Below are 7,997 nucleotides of genomic sequence, written 5' to 3'. Positions count from 1 at the left end.
ACAGGTCATGGGAAAATATTCCGAATGGTTGTTCGAAAAGCATTACTTTCAAAGTAAATTTCCTTTTATGCAAGATGAACGCTGTGCACGAATGTCTGATGAATTACTTAAATCACAGAGCGTTTGACTCTCATTAAAAAATCAAATCTTTGAGGACAACCATTTAGAATATTTTCGAGCCCAGAAGATCAGACATTTATGTTATTGTTAAAAATATTACTGGCACATTTGTGTGATGTATCTTAAAGCATAACACTCGCAAAAAATATCAACATTACGTGTGAAAGCTTAGCTTCTCTTGCAACTTATTAATCTTACAGACCAATATTATACATCTACATCTACATGGTTACTCTGCAATTCACACCTAAGTGCCAGGCAGAGGCAACACTATGTATATTAGGTTAAACCATTGCCTTTTCCTATTTGTGTGTTCATGCTACTTAGCAGTGATGTTGCTATTGGTTGACTACATCATGTGTCCTATGTTCTGAATATCCTCTGCCATCGGCTGGCAAGATTGCTTGACATGAGCTGTGACCAGCTTAAAAAAGCACATCGCAATCTCAATTTCGAATTCGAATGTGTACTTTCGTAATATGAAAATATGCAGTGTACATGTTGCTGCACATCAGACAACTTTTTAAAACGTGTTTTTTCCCCTGAGTTTTCTAAAGTGCAGGGAAATTCTATGCCAGTTTATAAAACCATAACCACTGAAAGAATTGGCAAGTTTTACAGTTCCGAGGAAGAGTATAGTGTTACTTAACACAGAAAAAGTGTATTTTCATCTGGGAGAAAGTGTATTTTTAACCGGGAAATCTGGGAAAAATCTGGGAATTTATTTTCCTCTTCCATGTATACATCCTGTAAAAGTCAAGTCTTGCACATGTGTATACTGAAACTGGAAAAGAACAGCAGCTCAAAATCTAGTGAAACTTTGTCTGTTCAAAAAATGGCTCTGAGCACTATGGGACTCAACTTCTGAGGTCATTAGTCCCCTAGAACTTAGAACTAGTTAAACCTAACTAACCTAAGGACATCACACACATCCATGCCCGAGGCAGGATTCGAACCTGCGACCGTAGCGGTCTCGCGGTTCCAGACTGCAGCGCCCAGAACCGCACGGCCACTTCGGCCAGCAAACTTTGTCTGTGATCAAGACTCACGCAGTATGGAAGTGAGTAGCTGCCTTTCCTTGATGTTGCTCACAGTTTATGTAAGGTCACGTTTTTTTAATATATATATATATATATATAAGTTGTAGGTAATTCACTGTATGTACAGCTTTTATCTCACACTTCCTCATGGCAAAATGTGAGCATAATGTAGCTGTTATTCTCACACATCAGAAAAAATTCGCAGTTCCTCTATGAGTGCTTTCTGGAAGACACATTTGCAGCACTAATTAAAATGCTGTAAATTGACTGTAGAGTAATATGTGTCTTGTAAACATGTACAACTCTTAGATAATCTGGTCTATGTTCCTCACAAACCTATAACAATATTTATATTCAAAATTATGAATTTGAACATCAACAAACATTATATGCTTGAAATTATTACATAAATGGAAAATGGGTTTTATGAAATGTATAAGCAAGCCAATACAAAGGAAAAGTGTGGAGCCAAAATCTAAATATAGGATGACATCAAAATGGTGCATTTTGCGAACTGAAGACAGCATTATTACTGAAAGATATTGAATGACAATGAAATTGTAAAAAAATGCTGCTACTTTTCAAGTAGTTGCACATTTCGCAATATCAAATGGAGAAAGTAGAATCCACCTTTTCTGGCGACTGAATCAGGAATCCAAATGTATGCTATATCCAAATAGCAGTTCCTCTAGATTTTTAAAAAAATGTATTTTTAGTGTTTGATGGAGGATTTATTTTTATTTTTTAAAAAAATTTTTATGTTCATCAAATATGCTCGACATGCAAAGGAATTGTAAGCTGCAAGGTTCGTGCTACACTCATTATCAATAGTCTTCTGTTTTTCCCATTTATCAGATAAGTCAGTCACCTCTGACACACTTTATGTAAATATCACCCCAGTGCTTTGGTTGGTAAGTTCAAAGGTCCAGTCATGATTAGACCACAGCTTCACTTAGTTTCAAAAACTGCTCTTTCTAGAGACAGTGCTTTCAGATTTTATTACATAGGTAAGTATTTTCATTTACAGACCAGCTGCAAAAAGTGTAGTAATTACAGGAGAATTCACTTTATTAGATATTCAAGTAAGGTTCAATACTTCAACATTTTGTGCTTATTGAGACTTACTATTCTTTATTGTGTTTGTAGAAAGATAAAAGGCATTGTTCGTAGTGTATTGCATAATGATCGTATTGACTTGTACATTCTCAATACGATGTAGCAGTTGAGAATCATATATCTCACAAAAAGAAGTGTTGTTAATGAATTTTCTGTGTAATGAACAAAAATGGTTTTCTGCATTGCTACTCTTCGAAGAAGAGATCATATTTTATTTCTTGATAATGAAATTGCTATTCATCTGTCTTTCCTCTGGAATGTGCTGTTCATCCTTGCAGAATGATAATATGTTTCAGTGATCATGTGTGTTAATCTTTTATTGCCATCATTTCCAAGTCCCAGAAGTAATATTTCTCCTCATCTAATGAAGGTGATTTGCCCTCAAAGCAAGCAAGAATGACATTAATACACAATAATAACTGATCTTTTTCCACTGTAAATCCACCAGATCATGAAGGATTGTAAAGTTCCTTATGTGAAAGCTGGTTTTATAAGTTGTCTTTTGTTACATTGTGACTTACCAGGTTTCTTACATTTCCTGCACACTCTGTAGTGTATGGTAACAATAAGAATCTGTGCTGGGCTACATATGGCCCTGCCTGAAAATGTAGCTCACTGATATTGTAGCGCCAGGCCGTATATGTCTGCTTTACACCTGGTTGTTAAGATAGCTTAATAATCTGTAGTTAATTGTGATCTTATGGTCTAATAAATTATCCACATAAGCAAGTTTGTGAATTTATTAATAATAATAAATTGCAGTTATGAGCAATGACAAGAAATAATAAAATTGGGAAATACAATATCTCCAAATTAATGTAGCCATTAATAGAGTTTGAAGTTGCACATATGTGATGATTTCTTCAGAAATAAAGCAATTTTACATAGAAATGGTGGTCCTACAAGGTTATAGAGTAATTGATATTAAACAACAGTTAATATTGCATAATATTTGACATGAAAGGTAGTAGAGCTCCAATAATTTAACAGTTCATTGCTAGTTTGAAAGTTATAAATCCCACTTGGAGTTGAATTTTACTAAGTATTCAGTTTCATCTGTGAGGTCTCAGGACAGAAGTCTTACAAAACTTGTGCATCATATGAAGTAAATCAGCGAGTGTATCTCTTCTGATGGCCCATATAAAAGTTTTCTTCTAACTTCTCCATTGTGCCCAAGAGCTCTTCCACTTCCTAGCATTCTCCAGCGGCCTACTGCTCCCATGGATGAAGACTAGACATACCCCATCAAAAGCACAACTTTCTTACAATATCTTAAAATGCACAAAATGGACCACCATTTGAGTGCTAAAAATTAGACACATATTCTATATGAAAGCTTACATTCTTACATTTCCAATGATACTAAACACAAAACTCTTCAAATAGTGCTTCGATTTAAATAAATACATATGAATCTAGTGCACATGCACATATAGTAAAACGACAGTATGTTACAATAAAGGAAATAATCACCATAAAAAATTCATACTGCTTCCTTTTATTGTGGGACTCCTCTGGTATGGCACATGTTGTTTTTGTTGTTGTGGTCTTCAGTCCTGAGACTGGTTTGATGCTGCTCTCCATGCTACTCTATCCTGTGCAAGCTGCTTCATCTCCCAGAACCTACTGCAACCTACATCCTTCTGAATCTGCTTAGCGTATTCATCTCTTGGTCTCCCTCTATGATTTTTACACTCCACACTGCCCTCCAATACTAAATTGGTGATCCCCTGATGCCTCAGAACCTGTCCTACCAACTGATTCCTGCTTCTAGTCAAGTTGTGCCACAAAGTTCTCTTCTCCCCAATCCTATTCAATACTTCATCATTAGTTATATGATCTACCCATCTAATCTTCAGCATTCTTCTGTAGCACCACATTTCGAAAGCTTCTAGTCTTTTCCTGTCCAAACTAGTTATCGTCCATGTTTCACTTCCATACATGGCTACGCTCCATACAAATACTTTCAGAAACGACTTCCTGACATTTAAATCTAGTCTCGATGTTAACAAATTTCTCTTCTTCAGAAACGCTTTCCTTGCCATTGCCAGTCTACATTTTATATCCTCTCTACTTTGAACATCATCAGTTATTTTTCTCCCCAAATAGCAAAACTACTTTACTACTTTAAGTGTCTCATTTCCTAATCTAATTCCCTCAGCATCACCCGGCTTAATTTGACTACATTCCATTATCCTTGTTTTGCTTTTGTTGATGTTCATCTTATAGCCTCCTTTCAAGACACTGTCCATTTCGTTCAACTGCTCTTCCAGGTCCTTTGCTGTCTCTGACAGAATTACAATGTCATCGGCGAAACTTAAAGTTTTTATTTCTTCTCCATGGATTTTAATATCTACTCCGATTTTTCTTTTGTTTCCTTTACTGCTTGCTCAATATACAGATTGAATAACATCGGGGAGAGGCTACAACCTTGTCTCACTCCCTTCCCAACCACTGCCTCCCTTTCATGCCCGTCGACTCTTATAATTGCCATCTGGTTTCTGTACAAATTGTAAATAGCCTTTTGCTCCCATATGGCAGATATATATAATAAAATACTTGAGACTACTCAATATGCAGGAACAAAAGAGTGTATTGCTAATTTTCTAGTTGACATAGTAGCTTTGGTGCTGTGCTGTTATCCAACAAGTGGCTGATGGAGCTTGATGACATTGTTTAATATTTAATACTTATAATGTTCATAGAAATGATATTAATTTTACTGTTATTTGTAACTTTTGTGTTTTTATTGATAAAATTATGGTTGACATTTTATTAGATGCATCGCATTTCAGTGATTATTTTGATATGCTTGGATTTTCTCTACCATTTTTTCTTGAATCATTACAGATCATAAACATATTTAAGAATATCCACCTTTTGGAAGTCTTAAATTCTCACTAGAGTCCAGATCACTCACTTTATGCAAGCTTCTGCAGCTCTTTAAGTCCTCCAAGGAGCTTCATAAATTAGGGAAAATAGGAATAAGAGGTGTGACAAAGAAGTGGTTCAAATCATACTTGGAAAACAGAGTTCAACGAGTTGAGATATCACAAGTTTCAAACAATTCCCTTATAAAACACCTGTCTGACCCAGAAAATGTGAATATAGGCATCCCACAGGGAAGTGTATTAGGCCCAACATTGTTTCTTATATACATTAACGACTTCCCACAAAGTATCAGACATGGAGAAAAAATACTTTTTGCTGATGACAGCAACATAGTGACACGTGAAAATCCAACACAACTGTCAGAAAGAGCAAATGAGGCTCTCAATGATGTCCACAACTGGTCATTAAAAAATAAAGTAACCCTAAATGTAAAGAAAACTAACTATATTAACTTCCAATTGAACAAAAAACACAATGCCACTAGAATAAAAGTTAACAATAATGAATTAGAATGTGTAACAAGTACCAAATTCTTAGTGATGAATGTAGACAGCCAATTGAAATGGACAAACCATGTCAACATTTTGGCAAAGAAATTATCCACAGCATGCTATGCTCTTAGAATCCTTGCACCGGTATGCAATAATACCTGTCTTAAAATAATATATTACGGATATCTACACTTAGTTCTCAGCTATGGGATCATGTTTTGGGGAACAAGTGCCAGTAACATACAAACTGTGTTCAAAGTACAAAAAAGAGCCATAAGGATAATAACAAACAGCAACAACAGGGCCCACTGTCTAGAATTATTTAGAAAGCTAGGCATTCTAACTGTTTCTTGTGAGTATATCTTTCAGAACATAATGTTCATTAAGAAAAATCTCAACATGTACAACACAAACAGACTAATACATGACCATGAAACAAGAGCTTGTCACCACCTCCATCTAGATAGAAAGAACAAGGCAAAGATGCAAAAAAGTATATTTTATAATGGGATAAAACTGTATAACAAATTACCACAGGAAATTAAAGAAATAAATGAGCCCCTCACTTTCAGACAAAACCTTAAAACCTTCCTAGTAAGTAAAAGTTATTATACTGTAAAAGAATATTTAACATAGATATAGATTATTAGCAACATATGATATTATCACCAAAATATTATGTAATTATAATGTGTGTATGACTAGTTATAAAAACTTCATAAAATATCAGAAACCTGTTTCATTGGAAATGTAAATGTGTGCTCATGTGTTGTAAACTGACGACATCCATACAATATTTATTGTTCCACGGACGAATAAATAAATAAAAATAAAAAATGCTTGTCTACCACAGGGCCTCACCCTTTGCAGCATCTTTACCCTTCCATGCTGCATGTCTCCCTCTTGCTTTTCTTTTTCCCCTTCCTTGGGGAGGATGTCTGAGATGATGTTGGAAGTGTGCTCTGTATATTCAGCCACTGATGTCAGAACAGTCCCTCCACTGTCTTTTGTTCCTTCTTTCTTTTTTAATTCCACTTCTCCTACCCTTTCTCCACTTTGGCATTTCAGGTTCCTCTTTTACTTCTTCCTCCCTGTGCTCTCCTGAAGGTGATCCCAAGCATCCGACACATAACAGGTGACTGGGTAACATGTAACTCCCATTCCCGGGTTGACAGGTAGGGTTCGCATGTACCCCCCTGGTAAAGGCCAGGCCCAGGGAAGGGTGATTGCCTGAACTGCTGCCTTCCTAAATTGCCAGTTTGTCTCTCTGTCAGGTGTTGGGGAGGTGTGACCTAAGGTGTAAACAATCACTTAAGGCAGGTCCATCCCCTTCTGAGTGGGGGGAGGGAGAGCACACAGTTTGAAGGAGCATACCATTGGAAATGCTGGCAATCATGGGGGATTTTCTCCCAATGAGCCAATCATCTTTTTCATCATCAATGTCTACCAAACTTATACAGAATGAGGTTGTGCCACAGTTCCTCGTCATTTCACATACTGAAGACTATCAGCCCTTTGCTACAATAAATCCATTCATTATTCAGAAAGGTGTTGATGCAATTGCTGGCCCTGTGAAATCCTGCTCTCATTTACAAAATGGCACATTGCTCTTTGAGACTACTTCTGATTCTCAAGCACAACAAATGTTTGCAGCTTCGCTCCTCCATGGCTATCCTGTTCATATCGAGGCCCATCAGATGCTGAATTCTTTCTGTGGTATTATTTGCTCTAGGGTGCTCAATGGTCTGACTGAGGCAGAAATCCAAACATACCTCTCTGATCAGGATGTCATTGCAGTCCAGCAGGTGATGAAAAAAAGTAGATGTGTCCTTAGTGCCCACACGCACTCTTTTTCTCACTTTTGATAGAATGGTTCTTCTGTCAAAGATCAGAGCAGGCTATGATGTTATCACAGTACAGCCATACATTCCAAACCCGATGCGCTGCTACCAGTGTAATTGTTTCAACCATGCCCAAGAGTCCTCTCGACACTTGGCCAAATGTGTATCTTGTAGAAGGGATGCTCTCCTTCCCCCACTGTATCAACTGCAATAGTGACCATGTTGCCACCTCCTGAGATTGTCCCAGGTATGTCGATGAGCAGGCTGTCCAGGAGGTCAGGGTGAAAGTTGGCAGCCCTGCGCTCTACCATCAGGCACCTACAGTACTGTTCTTTCTACATCTCACTCCATGAAGGACATGGCCACACAGACATGCAACCTCAAATTAAGCATGTTGGTTGTGTAATCACCCAGCATCATGATAGTGTCCCTGTCTCCTCCTCCAGCTGTGCAACAAGCCACCAAACATTTGCCTCATGGGGTGAAGTCACCTGCTA

General features: G+C 37.2%; 1 protein-coding gene across 2 annotated transcripts in view; it reads left to right on the top strand.

Annotated features, from left to right (window-relative positions):
• Window positions 1-2,062: 2,062 nt before the first annotated feature.
• LOC126091863 (tenascin-X-like) overlaps window positions 2,063-7,997 on the top strand; it is a 771,043-nt gene continuing 765,108 nt past the window's right edge. Inside the window, exon 1 of one of the 2 annotated variants that reach the window (XM_049907142.1) lies at window positions 2,063-2,167. The gene's annotated coding sequence lies outside the window, so the exon portion shown is untranslated. The remainder of the gene's footprint in view (window positions 2,168-7,997) is intronic. The other variant, XM_049907141.1, reaches the window with a different exon arrangement.

This window comes from Schistocerca cancellata, chromosome 7 (assembly GCF_023864275.1).
Source record: "Schistocerca cancellata isolate TAMUIC-IGC-003103 chromosome 7, iqSchCanc2.1, whole genome shotgun sequence".
NCBI classification, from domain to species: domain Eukaryota; kingdom Metazoa; phylum Arthropoda; class Insecta; order Orthoptera; family Acrididae; genus Schistocerca; species Schistocerca cancellata.
Note: the sequence above shows the minus strand (reverse complement) of the source record. Positions and strands in the feature narration are given on the sequence as shown.